Source organism: Entelurus aequoreus, linkage group LG06 (genome assembly GCF_033978785.1).
Source record: "Entelurus aequoreus isolate RoL-2023_Sb linkage group LG06, RoL_Eaeq_v1.1, whole genome shotgun sequence".
NCBI lineage: Eukaryota > Metazoa > Chordata > Actinopteri > Syngnathiformes > Syngnathidae > Entelurus > Entelurus aequoreus.
The window spans coordinates 2,251,362-2,263,976 of NC_084736.1; the positions used below are offsets into that span (position 1 = coordinate 2,251,362).

Here is a 12,615-nt window from a genome sequence, read left to right on the forward strand (position 1 = left end):
ATCTGCCTCCCCTCCACTCTCCCTTCCAGTACATCTGCCTCCCCTCCACTCTCCCTTCCAGTACATCTGCCTCCCCTCCACTCTCCCTTCCAGTACATCTGCCTCCCCTCCACTCTCCCTTCCAGTACATCTGCTAATGGAGCTTAACTCCTCCATTGCCTGACTTTGCAAGAGGAAAAGGCCTCCGCAGGGTAAAGACGCAGGTCAGCCGACGCTAAATGTCCTGCAACATTTCACCGGCATTATCTGGGGAGTGTCATACAGTATGTAGGAGAAGTGATGTACAGTATGTGTACAGTATGTGAGACCACCCTGAAGAGCTTCAAGTGTTGTTGCCATCACAAAGGATTACAGTACATTGCTACGTCAGGAACACCAGCCTCCCCACCTTTTTTTCCACCGAGTCTCCCAACTCCAAGCAGAGGAATGGTTTGTGAGTTAAGAAGGTTTATTTACCGCTGAATTGTTGTCCACCAAAGGTGAAGAATACTTTGATATGTTGCCAATAGAGCTGGCTACCTTTCACATTTCAATCCATACTGTACCATACTGTACACTGACAATTATTTGCAGTGTAATAGCCAAGACTTAACATTTTATTTATAGAAATGTTCCAATTTTTAGAGCTATTCATGCTAATTTTAATTTTAGCATGAATAATTATATTTTTTCTATTTCAATTTAACAATGTTAAAATTTAAAAAATAACTATTCAAATAAGATAGTTTGTTTGCCCCCCACAGAAAATATTGTTTAGAACAGGGGTGGGCAATTAATTTTTACCGGGGGCCGCATGAGCAACCCGAGCACTGCTGGAGGGCCACATCGACAATATTTCAATTAAATTTTGCTCAATATTATTTTTGATATATACCGTAAGATAAATAATAATAATAATAATTAATAATAATAGTAATACTTCAACATAGTGTAACAGCATTCCATGACTAATATAAATAAATGAACATTAATAATAAATGACAGTAAAATAAGCACACGTATGACTGAGGAGTCATAGTGTAACTTTGTGTGGTGTTTGAGTTGTCCGACTTTTTGTGTGGCCATAAACGCAGCAGTGGTTTAGTAGTATGCGTGTTGGTGACAGATGACAAGTTGCTTTTGGCCTGGTTTGTACGGCAGAAAATGACTAGTTTTTACAGATAGAAGTGTGAAAACTCATGTTTTTGGTGTGGTTATGTCCGAATATAAACAGTTTTGCTCAATAAAGTGATCGATATAATTCCTGTCCTCGAAGCATCTCAATAGACGTTACAATAATTGAACGGTGTTCAATTGAACGGTGTTGACGAACACCGTTAGGGCCGCTTGTTGTCACTGTCACTCAAAGTTGCATTGCAAAATTACATAGAATAAATATGTTTATTTTGTTTAGAATTCAGATGGGATTTGATTTGGTGCGCGGCATATATTTGCTGCGCGCTGAGGACGCTTGAGCAGTGTGCAATTGCGCAGGCACGCACCTTAGAGGGAACGTTGCTTGGCAGTCCATGTCTTGTTGAAAACACGCCATTCGTCATTAACTTTTCTCTTTTTAGCGTCTCGGGTGTAAACCGTGCATAGCTTGTCGCTGCATGTGCACCTTCACTCGCAGGTTACACACGGACACACGCCCATAAATAATACTTTTCAAAATAAAAGCAGCACAGTTGTATTGCGCGCATGACATAGATGTTTTTTCAACTTTATTTTGTAATTTGTGATTGCAGCTGTTCACATTCACTCACAATCATGCACACGCATACGTCCATACGGAATAAATACAAATAACGTTTTTCAAAACAAAAGCAGCACCGTTGTATTGCACACTCGACATAGATACTTTTTAAAATGTATTTTGTAATTTATAATTGGCCTCACTCGGGCCGGACAGGGACGCACAAAGGGCCGCAGAATGCCCAGGTCTGGTTTAGAAAGTCTGCAACATCTCAAGGATTCTTAATTTAAGAATTGCAAGTTGAAAAATGATTTTTTTTTTTAATACAAGAAAATACGTTTTTCTATCTTAAAAGTCCTGCTAATTTCTCTACATACGAATCTTAATTTAGGACAGTGGTGTCAAAGTCAAGGCCCGCGGGTCAGAGAATGAATGATCTACGGTCCCCGGGATGATACAGTATTTGATTAGTATTACAACCTGCTGCACCAATACTCCATCAGTGTTGGCGCTAGGAAGTTTCAAAATGGGATCCCAGGGACCCCATCAAGTCATGAAAATGGGGTCCCACAGTACATTTGTGGAATCCCACTTTTTTGTAAGCGTTTTGGAAACAAATGCTAAATGTATGATTATCCTGTTATATCTCACATTCTATATTGTGTTTTGGAAAAAGGCCGTCATAAACGTTACTTTATTCATTTAAATAATACAAAAGAAAATAAATGTTTATGCATATGTATATGTATTCAGTTATAAACAATCATTCACTTTCTTCTTTCTTTCATGGATTTAAACTTTACCGCTGTGGCTAGTTTTTTCTATGTTTTTATTGTCATATTTTCAGACTGTGTTTGTTCTATTTTTGGCCAAAGTAAGACAAAAAAAAACAATCTGAAGTTGTCTTTATTTTTCAGTTTTAATGCCATGATTTTAATAGTCAGGCACAGACTTTCCTCCCTGAGATCAAATGACTTATCAAGTCAAATGATCTGTCCCTGCAGCTTGTTCATTTTTTACTCTTTTTTCTCAAATATACTCTTTTAATCTTACACGGTATTTTGATAGCTCTTTTTGCAGTGTTGGGGTTGTGTTTCATTCATGTATCATTATCACTGGAGGACAAGGAATAGCTAAACATGCTAGGTTACACATCGTAGGATAGAAAAAGGCATAATTAACCACTAAGCTAAATGGTCTGTATTTATATAGCACTTTACTAAACCTGAGACGATACCCAGAGAACTTTACATTCACACACACATTCACACACACATTCACGCACACATTCACGCACACATTCACGCACACATTCACACACACATTCACACACACATTCACACACACATTCACACACTGATGGTTGCCGTGCAAGGTGCTAACAACCTCCCATCAGGAGCAAGGTAAAAGAAGTGTCTTGCCCAAGGACACAACGGCCGTGACTAGGATGGCGACAGCTGGATTCGAACTAGGAATCCTAAAGTTGCTGGCACAGCCGCTCTAACATGCTGCCCAAGCTAGCGCTCTTGAATCAATCCAAGTATCAACAGTAAAAGTAAATGTCTTAGCATTACTGATAACTTATTTGAGTACAAAGTACTTAAGATTGTGCTACAACATGAACTTTTATTGACATCAAGTGATGGAAAGTTGATAGTTCTTGGCAACACAAGTGTAGGTGGCTGCAAGGCGCCCACTAGTGGCGAGTACAGGAAAATGTAAGGTGGAGTTGCAGACAGACAAGTCTTTCACAACTTCAAGTCGCTGCTTGGACAAAACATGTTTACACGGCACAAGTCACATGTGACTAGACAGCCAATCTGTTTACACGGCACAAGTCACATGTGACTAGACAGCCAATCTGTTTACACGGCACAAGTCACATGTGACTAGACAGCCAATCTGTTTACACGGCACAAGTCACATGTGACTAGACAGCCAATCTGTTTACACGGCACAAGTCACATGTGACTAGACAGCCAATCAGGTTGCTGCTTCACACACACTCGTGTGGTCCTCATACCAATCACTTAGTACCACTACCTAAATGTATTTACATACTTTTCTAAATAAAGGGGACCACAAAAAATTGTATTGTTGTCTTTATTGTAACAACAAATGTTAGTGTGCATGAAACATATGTTTATTATTGTCATTTAGTCCTTCAATAAAATGTTGAACATACTAGACAACTTGTCTTTTAGTAGTAAGTAAACAAACAAAGACTCCTAATTAGTTGTATGCAGTAACATATTGTGTCATTTATACACCTATTATTTTGTACACATTATGAGGGACAAACTGTAAAAATGGATTATTAATCTACTTGCTCATTTACTGTTAATATCTGCTTATTTGCTCTTTTAACATGTTCTATCTACACTTCTGTTCAAATGTAATAATCACTTATTCTTCTCTTCTTTCATACTTGACATTAGTTTTGGATGATACCACACATTTAGGTATGGATGTGATACCAAGTAGTTACAGGATCATACATTGGTCATATTCAAAGTCCTCATGTGTCCAGGGACATATTTACTGACTTTATTAACATAATATACATTTAAAAAAACGAAAGAAGATTTTGTGATGCTAAAATGTATCGATGTAATCATAGTAGTATCGACTAGATACGCTCTTGTACTTGGTATCATTACAGTGGATGTCAGGTGTAGATCCACCCATGGCATTTGTTTACATTGTGACGGTGGTGAGCTATTGTATCCTCCTACGCTGTGTAGTGAAGCGTGTTTAGCTATTCCTCGTCCTGCAGTGATAATGATACTTGTAAGAAACTTACTTTATTTGTCACCATGGAGACCAGGATTAGTGATTTAGAAGTAGCTAAAACACTGTGGATGGATGTTAGCTGCATGTGTTAAAGCAGCTCTTCCTGAGGGTGTTTCAGTGTTATAACTTCACCTTTATCTTGACTTTTTACACCAACATTCTCCCTTTTCTGTCTACACACTGTGTCTGCTTGTAAGTACTCTGTGTGTGTGCGCTGCCCAACATGCTCCTCTGCTTTTCTGTCTACACACTGTGTCTGCTTGTAAGTACTCTGTGTGTGTGCGCTGCCCAACATGCTCCTCTGCTTTTCTGTCTACACACTGTGTCTGCTTGTAAGTACTCTGTGTGTGTGCGCTGCCCAACATGCTCCTCTGCTTTTCTGTCTCCACACTGTGTCTGCTTGTAAGTACTCTGTGTGTGTGCGCTGCCCAACATGCTCCTCTGCTTTTCTGTCTACACACTGTGTCTGCTTGTAAGTACTCTGTGTGTGTGCGCTGCCCAACATGCTCCTCTGCTTTTCTGTCTACACACTGTGTCTGCTTGTAAGTACTCTGTGTGTGTGCGCTGCCCAACATGCTCCTCTGCTTTTCTGTCTCCACACTGTGTCTGCTTGTAAGTACTCTGTGTGTGTGCGCTGCCCAACATGCTCCTCTGCTTTTCTGTCTCCACACTGTGTCTGCTTGTAAGTACTCTGTGTGTGTGCGCTGCCCAACATGCTCCTCTGCTTTTCTGTCTCCACACTGTGTCTGCTTGTAAGTACTCTGTGTGTGTGCGCTGCCCAACATGCTCCTCTGCTTTTCTGTCTCCACACTGTGTCTGCTTGTAAGTACTCTGTGTGTGTGCGCTGCCCAACATGCTCCTCTGCTTTTCTGTCTACACACTGTGTCTGCTTGTAAGTACTCTGTGATTGTTTTTAGTTGTTTATTCTGTAAACCAAAATCATAACTGCTCTCTTCATCTAAGACGTCCAACAAACAAAATAGGTATAACATCCACTGATAAAAATCTATTATTATTAATAAAAATCAACAATAAAATCTAATAAGAGATTAAAAAAAAAAAAAAAACATTTTCACAATTTTTTTTTAGAATATGCTAAAGGCCGCATGGTGGCACAGTGTCTCACATTACGAGGGTCCTGAGTTCAATCCCGGGCTCGGGATCTTTCTATGTGGAGTTTGCATGTTCTCCCCGTGACTGTGTGGGTTCTACTCCGGCTTCCTCCCACCTCCAAAGACATGCACCTGGGGATAGGCCCCGCCCACCTCCAAAGACATGCACCTGGGGATAGGCCCCTCCCACCTCCAAAGACATGCACCTGGGGATAGGCCCCTCCCACCTCCAAAGACATGCACCTGGGGATAGGCCCCTCCCACCTCCAAAGACATGCACCTGGGGATAGGCCCCTCCCACCTCCAAAGACAAACACCTGGGGATAGGCCCCTCCCACCTCCAAAGACATGCACCTGGGGATAGGCCCCTCCCACCTCCAAAGACAAGCACCTGGGGATAGGCCCCTCCCACCTCCAAAGACATGCACCTGGGGATAGGCCCCTCCTACCTCCAAAGACAAGCACCTGGGGATAGGCCCCTCCCACCTCCAAAGACAAGCACCTGGGGATAGGCCCCTCCCACCTCCAAAGACATGCACCTGGGGATAGGCCCCTCCCACCTCCAAAGACAAGCACCTGGGGATAGGCCCCTCCCACCTCCAAAGACATGCACCTGGGGATAGGTTGATTGGCAACACCCTAGTGTGTGAATGTTGTCTATCTGTGTTGGCCCTGTGATGAGGTGGTGACTTGTCCAGGGTGTACCCCGCCTTCCGCCCGAATGCAACTGAGATAGGCTCCAGCACCCCCCGCGACCTCAAAAGGGACAAGCGGTAGAAAATGGATGGATGGATGCTAAAGGCCGTTACTTAAATGAGCTAGACCAGGGGTATGAAACGTACGGCCCAAGGACCAGACCAGGCCTGCAAACAGGTTTTATCCGGCCCGCGGGATGAGTTTGCTAAGTATAAAAATCAGCCTGAAATGTTTGAATGAGATAAACTGCTGTTCTAAATGTGTCCACTAGATGTCGCAATAGCAATTCTTTGTATCTTTATAGATGATGCTATACAGTATGTAGAAAATAAAGCACATGATGTTAGTACATCAGTGGAGGAAAATGATCAAACTACATAAATAACTTCCTGTAACTTGATTTTGATATTTTTATCTTGTTAGACTGAAAATGAACACCAATGAGTTGACTGGTGAACATTATCACATCATTTATTCAGAAAGTATAAATAACGACAAATAAAGATAGAATACTATTAACCGCTACATGTAAGTGTAAAACAACAACAACAACAACATTATGATTTGTACATTTTCAGAATGTGTTTGTTCTATTCTTAAACAAAGAAAACAATCTGAAGTTGTCTTTATTTTGAAGTTATCCTGCTGTGATTGTACCAGTCCGGCCCACTTGGGAGTAGATTTGTCTCCATGTGGCCCCCATCTAAAATGACTTTGACACCCCAGAGCGAGACCCATACGTGGAACACGGCTGCTGTACATACCATACAATACATACTATACGATACATACCATACGTTACATTCCATTACATACTATACCAGGGGTGGGCAATTAATTTTCACCGGGGGCCGCATAAGCAACCCGAGCACTGCTGGAGGGCCACACGACAATATTTCAATTACATTTTGCTCAATATTATTTTTGATATACCATAAGATAAATAATAATGATGATAATAATTAATAATAATAATAATAATAATAATTTCATTTAACCTAACTTAACTTTATACAAAAGCAGATTGCTTTTTAAGGTCACTTTATCCTGCATTATCCAACATTTTTCCCCATCAGATTTGGACAACCATCTGTTGTTAAAAATAGTTTTTAATCATATCTATTCTATATTGTTTTTTATATTGGTTTTATATGTAATTGTTTTTTTCTTTTTATTCAGTCATTGGTGGAGCTAAGGATAATATTTGAATATTGTTTGTAATATTGTTGTGCAGCACTTTGGAAACATTTTGTTGTTTAAATGTGCTATATAAATAAAGTGGATTGGATTGTCACACCCGCCAGCGTGTCCCAACACGCATTTACCTCTGTGAACAAGTCATTACCTGTGGTTGTCTCTTTAATTGACTGCATCAGAGCTCTCATCCAAAGTTAGCGAAAAACAGTCCTGTCTCCGGGCATTATCAGCGCAACAAAGTCCAATAAGCACTCCTTAATAAACTCTCCGTCAGAAAACGCCTTACTTTTTCTGGCGCTTTTGTGAGAAATGACGAAACTTGTCCTGACGGCTGCATCTCTGGGGGTGTGAAATATGGCACAAAGTCCTTGTTGGGTTTGCAGTTTTACCATCAACGCATCAGCCTCCCTTGCGCGCGCTTCATCAGACACATCCCGGTATTTTCCCTCGTGTTTCTTCGTGTAGTGGCGATTAAAATGATATTTAAACACAGCAACCTGTGTACCACACATTAAGCACACGGCTTTACCATTAATTTATGTAAAGAAATACTTGGCAGTCCATCTCTTGTTGGAAACACGCCATTCCTCATCAACTTTTCTTTTTTTAGCGTCTCATCACTTGTCTCTATGCACCTTCCCTCACAGGTTCCCTCCGGACATACGGCATAAATAACACATTTCAAAATAAAAGCAGCACAGTTGTATTGCGCGCACGACATAGATGTTTTTTAAACTTTATTTTGTAATTTGTAATTGCGCCGTTCAATTCACTCACAATCGCACACGCGCATACGTCCACACGGAAGTAATACAAATAACGCTTTTCAAAACAAAAGCAGCACTGTTGTATTGCACACTCGACATAGATACTTTTTTAAATTTATTTTGTAATTTATGATTGGCCTCACGCGGGCCGGACAGGGATGCGCAAAGGGCCGGATGCGGCCCGCGGGCCGTACAATGCCCAGGTCTGTACTATACGTTACATACCATACGGTAGATACTATACGTTACATACTATACGGTACATACCATAAGTTACACACTATACGGTACATACCATAAGTTACATACTATACGGTACATACCATAAGTTACATACTATACGGTACATACCATACGTTACATACCATACGGCTGCGACTAGGGCCCGCTCGGCACCGGTCTCCGTGAACTCCCTTCCTTGCCTGGCGCTGCTTAGGTAGCACCTGTGAGACAAGAGAAGGCAAAGATCTCAGGAGGGGTAGATAGGTGGATTGTGGCAAGTGGTCATCAGAGTTGAAGTAACAGACACATCTCAGGAGGGGTAGATAGGTGGATTGTGGCAAGTGGTCATCAGAGTTCAAGTAACAGACACATCTCAGGAGGGGTAGATAGGTGGATTGTGGCAAGTGGTCATCAGAGTTCAAGTAACAGACACATCTCAGGAGGGGTAGATAGGTGGATTGTGGCAAGTGGTCATCAGAGTTGAAGTAACAGACACATCTCAGGAGGGGTAGATAGGTGGATTGTGGCAAGTGGTCATCAGAGTTCAAGTAACAGACATCTCAGGAGTGGTAGATAGGTGGATTGTGGCAAGTGGTCATCAGAGTTCAAGTAACAGACACATCTCAGGAGGGGTAGATAGGTGGATTGTGGCAAGTGGTCATCAGAGTTCAAGTAACAGACACATCTCAGGAGGGGTAGATAGGTGGATTGTGGCAAGTGGTCATCAGAGTTGAAGTAACAGACACATCTCAGGAGGGGTAGATAGGTGGATTGTGGCAAGTGGTCATCAGAGTTGAAGTAACAGACACATCTCAGGAGGGGTAGATAGGTGGATTGTGGCAAGTGGTCATCAGAGTTCAAGTAACAGACACATCTCAGGAGGGGTAGATAGGTGGATTGTGGCAAGTGGTCATCAGAGTTCAAGTAACAGACACATCTCAGGAGTGGTAGATAGGTGGATTGTGGCAAGTGGTCATCAGAGTTGAAGTAACAGACACATCTCAGGAGGGGTAGATAGGTGGATTGTGGCAAGTGGTCATCAGAGTTCAAGTAACAGACACATCTCAGGAGGGGTAGATAGGTGGATTGTGGCAAGTGGTCATCAGAGTTCAAGTAACAGACACATCTCAGGAGGGGTAGATAGGTGGATTGTGGCAAGTGGTCATCAGAGTTGAAGTAACAGACACATCTCAGGAGGGGTAGATAGGTGGATTGTGGCAAGTGGTCATCAGAGTTCAAGTAACAGACATCTCAGGAGTGGTAGATAGGTGGATTGTGGCAAGTGGTCATCAGAGTTGAAGTAACAGACACATCTCAGGAGGGGTAGATAGGTGGATTGTGGCAAGTGGTCATCAGAGTTCAAGTAACAGACACATCTCAGGAGGGGTAGATAGGTGGATTGTGGCAAGTGGTCATCAGAGTTCAAGTAACAGACACATCTCAGGAGTGGTAGATAGGTGGATTGTGGCAAGTGGTCATCAGAGTTGAAGTAACAGACACATCTCAGGAGGGGTAGATAGGTGGATTGTGGCAAGTGGTCATCAGAGTTCAAGTAACAGACACATCTCAGGAGGGGTAGATAGGTGGATTGTGGCAAGTGGTCATCAGAGTTGAAGTAACAGACACATCTCAGGAGGGGTAGATAGGTGGATTGTGGCAAGTGGTCATGAGAGTTCAAGTAACAGACATCTCAGGAGGGGTAGATAGGTGGATTGTGGCAAGTGGTCATCAGAGTTCAAGTAACAGACACATCTCAGGAGTGGTAGATAGGTGGATTGTGGCAAGTGGTCATCAGAGTTCAAGTAACAGACACATCTCAGGAGGGGTAGATAGGTGGATTGTGGCAAGTGGTCATCAGAGTTCAAGTAACAGACACATCTCAGGAGGGGTAGATAGGTGGATTGTGGCAAGTGGTCATCAGAGTTCAAGTAACAGACACATCTCAGGAGGGGTAGATAGGTGGATTGTGGCAAGTGGTCATCAGAGTTCAAGTAACAGACACATCTCAGGAGTGGTAGATAGGTGGATTGTGGCAAGTGGTCATCAGAGTTGAAGTAACAGACACATCTCAGGAGGGGTAGATAGGTGGATTGTGGCAAGTGGTCATCAGAGTTGAAGTAACAGACACATCTCAGGAGGGGTAGATAGGTGGATTGTGGCAAGTGGTCATCAGAGTTCAAGTAACAGACACATCTCAGGAGTGGTAGATAGGTGGATTGTGGCAAGTGGTCATCAGAGTTCAAGTAACAGACACATCTCAGGAGTGGTAGATAGGTGGATTGTGGCAAGTGGTCATCAGAGTTCAAGTAACAGACACATCTCAGGAGGGGTAGATAGGTGGATTGTGGCAAGTGGTCATCAGAGTTGAAGTAACAGAGGCAGGGCCACTTCAAAGTTGACTGAAGAATAAAAACAGACTTATGTCTAAACACAGGTTGCAAAGCCAAGAAAAACATTCCTGTCCTTCTGAGAGACACTGAGGACTGTGAGCAATGAAGCCTGATCACACTTTGACCTGCTAGGAGGTCCAAATGGACCCAGCTTGGCCCCCCCTACTGGCTGATTGGGGAATGTTTTTCTTTCAACAGCTGAACAGTCAGACTTTTTAAGCCTCTAACCACGCTCTTCACCCAGCTATGTTCCTTTTGACTCTACATGTACTGTAAATGTATCATGGATTTATAAATAATGATGTATAATAGACTGTATTTATATTATTCACATGTGAATAATGCTGTATAATAGACTGTATTTATATTATTTACGTGTGAATAATGCTGTATAATAGACTATATTTACAGTATATTATTCACATGTGAATAATGCTGTATAATAGACTGTCTTTATATTATTCACATGTAAAAAAATACCCAAGTGTTTATTGTCTATTGTGAGCGAACTGTGGTGCTGAATCTCCCCCAGGGATCAATAAAGTACTTTCTATTCTATTCTATACAGTTGTCAGCCACACTGCACTTCACAGCCATCTGGCTGGCCTTTCCACTACAGGATGGATGGCGGAGAGCAGCGACAGCAACGTAAGTCACATGCCATCATAGCGACGTAAGTCACATGCCATCATAGCGACGTAAGTCACGTGACATCATAGCGAGGTAAGTCACGTGCCGTCATAGCGACGTCACTTCTGCTATGACGTCACGTGACTTACGCCGCTATGATGTCACGTGACGTACGTCGCTATGATGGCACGTGACTTATGTCGCTATGACGTCACGTGACTTACGTCGCTATGACGTCACGTGACATCATAGCAACGTAAGTCACGTGACGTCATAGCCACGTAAGTCACCTGAAAAGGGTTGGCACAAGTGGCAAAAAAGAGTGATAAAGTTGAGGAATGCTCATCAAAGACTTATTTGGAACATCCCACAGGTGAACAGGCTAATTGGGAACAGGTGGGTGCCATGATTGGGTATAAAAGCAGCTTCCATGAAATGCTCAGTCATTCACAAACAAGGACGGGGCGAGGGTCACCACTTTGTCAACAAATGCCTGAGCAAATTGTTGAACAACAACATTTCTCAACCAGGAATTTAGGGATTTCACCATCTACGCTCCGTAATATCATCAAAAGGTTCAGAGAATGTGGAGAAATCACTGCAGGTAAGCCATGATATTACACACCTTGGATCCCTCAGGCTGTACTGCATCAAAAAGCCACATCAGTGTGTAAAGGCTATCACCACATGGGCTCAGGAACACTTCAGAAAACCACTGTCAGTAACTACAGTTGGTCGCTACATCTGTAAGTGCAAGTTAAAACTCTACTATGCAAAGCCAAAGCCATTTATCAACAACACCCAGAAATGCCGCTGGTTTTGCTGGGCCCGAGCTCATCTAAGATGGACTGATGCAAAGTGGAAAAGTGTTCTGTGGTCTGACGAGTCCACATTTCAAATTGTTTTTGGAAACTGTGGACCAAAGAGGAAAATAACCATTTGGACTGTTCTAGGGTCAAGGTGTAAAAGGCAGCATGTGTGATGGTATGGTGGTGTATTAGTGCAGTGGTCCCCAACCTTTTTGTAACTGCGGACCGGTCAAGGCTTGAAAATATGTCCCACGGACCGGGGGCGGTATTTTATTTATTTATTTATTTTTTTAATCATGAAAAAATACAATCATGTGTGCTTAC

At 42.4% G+C, this 12,615-nt stretch overlaps 1 protein-coding gene across 5 annotated transcripts in view; it reads right to left on the reverse strand.

Moving 5' to 3' along the window:
• LOC133651717 (KN motif and ankyrin repeat domain-containing protein 2-like) overlaps positions 1-12,615 on the reverse strand; it is a 62,580-nt gene that overhangs the window by 23,389 nt on the left and 26,576 nt on the right. For 3 of the 5 annotated variants that reach the window (XM_062049777.1, XM_062049776.1, XM_062049773.1), the window contains exon 2: positions 8,606-8,683. The exons of 1 other annotated variant lie outside the window; for it this stretch is intronic. The gene's annotated coding sequence lies outside the window, so the exon portion shown is untranslated. Of the gene's footprint in view, positions 1-8,591; positions 8,684-12,615 lie in introns of all 5 variants that reach the window. One more of the 5 variants, XM_062049774.1, reaches the window with a different exon arrangement.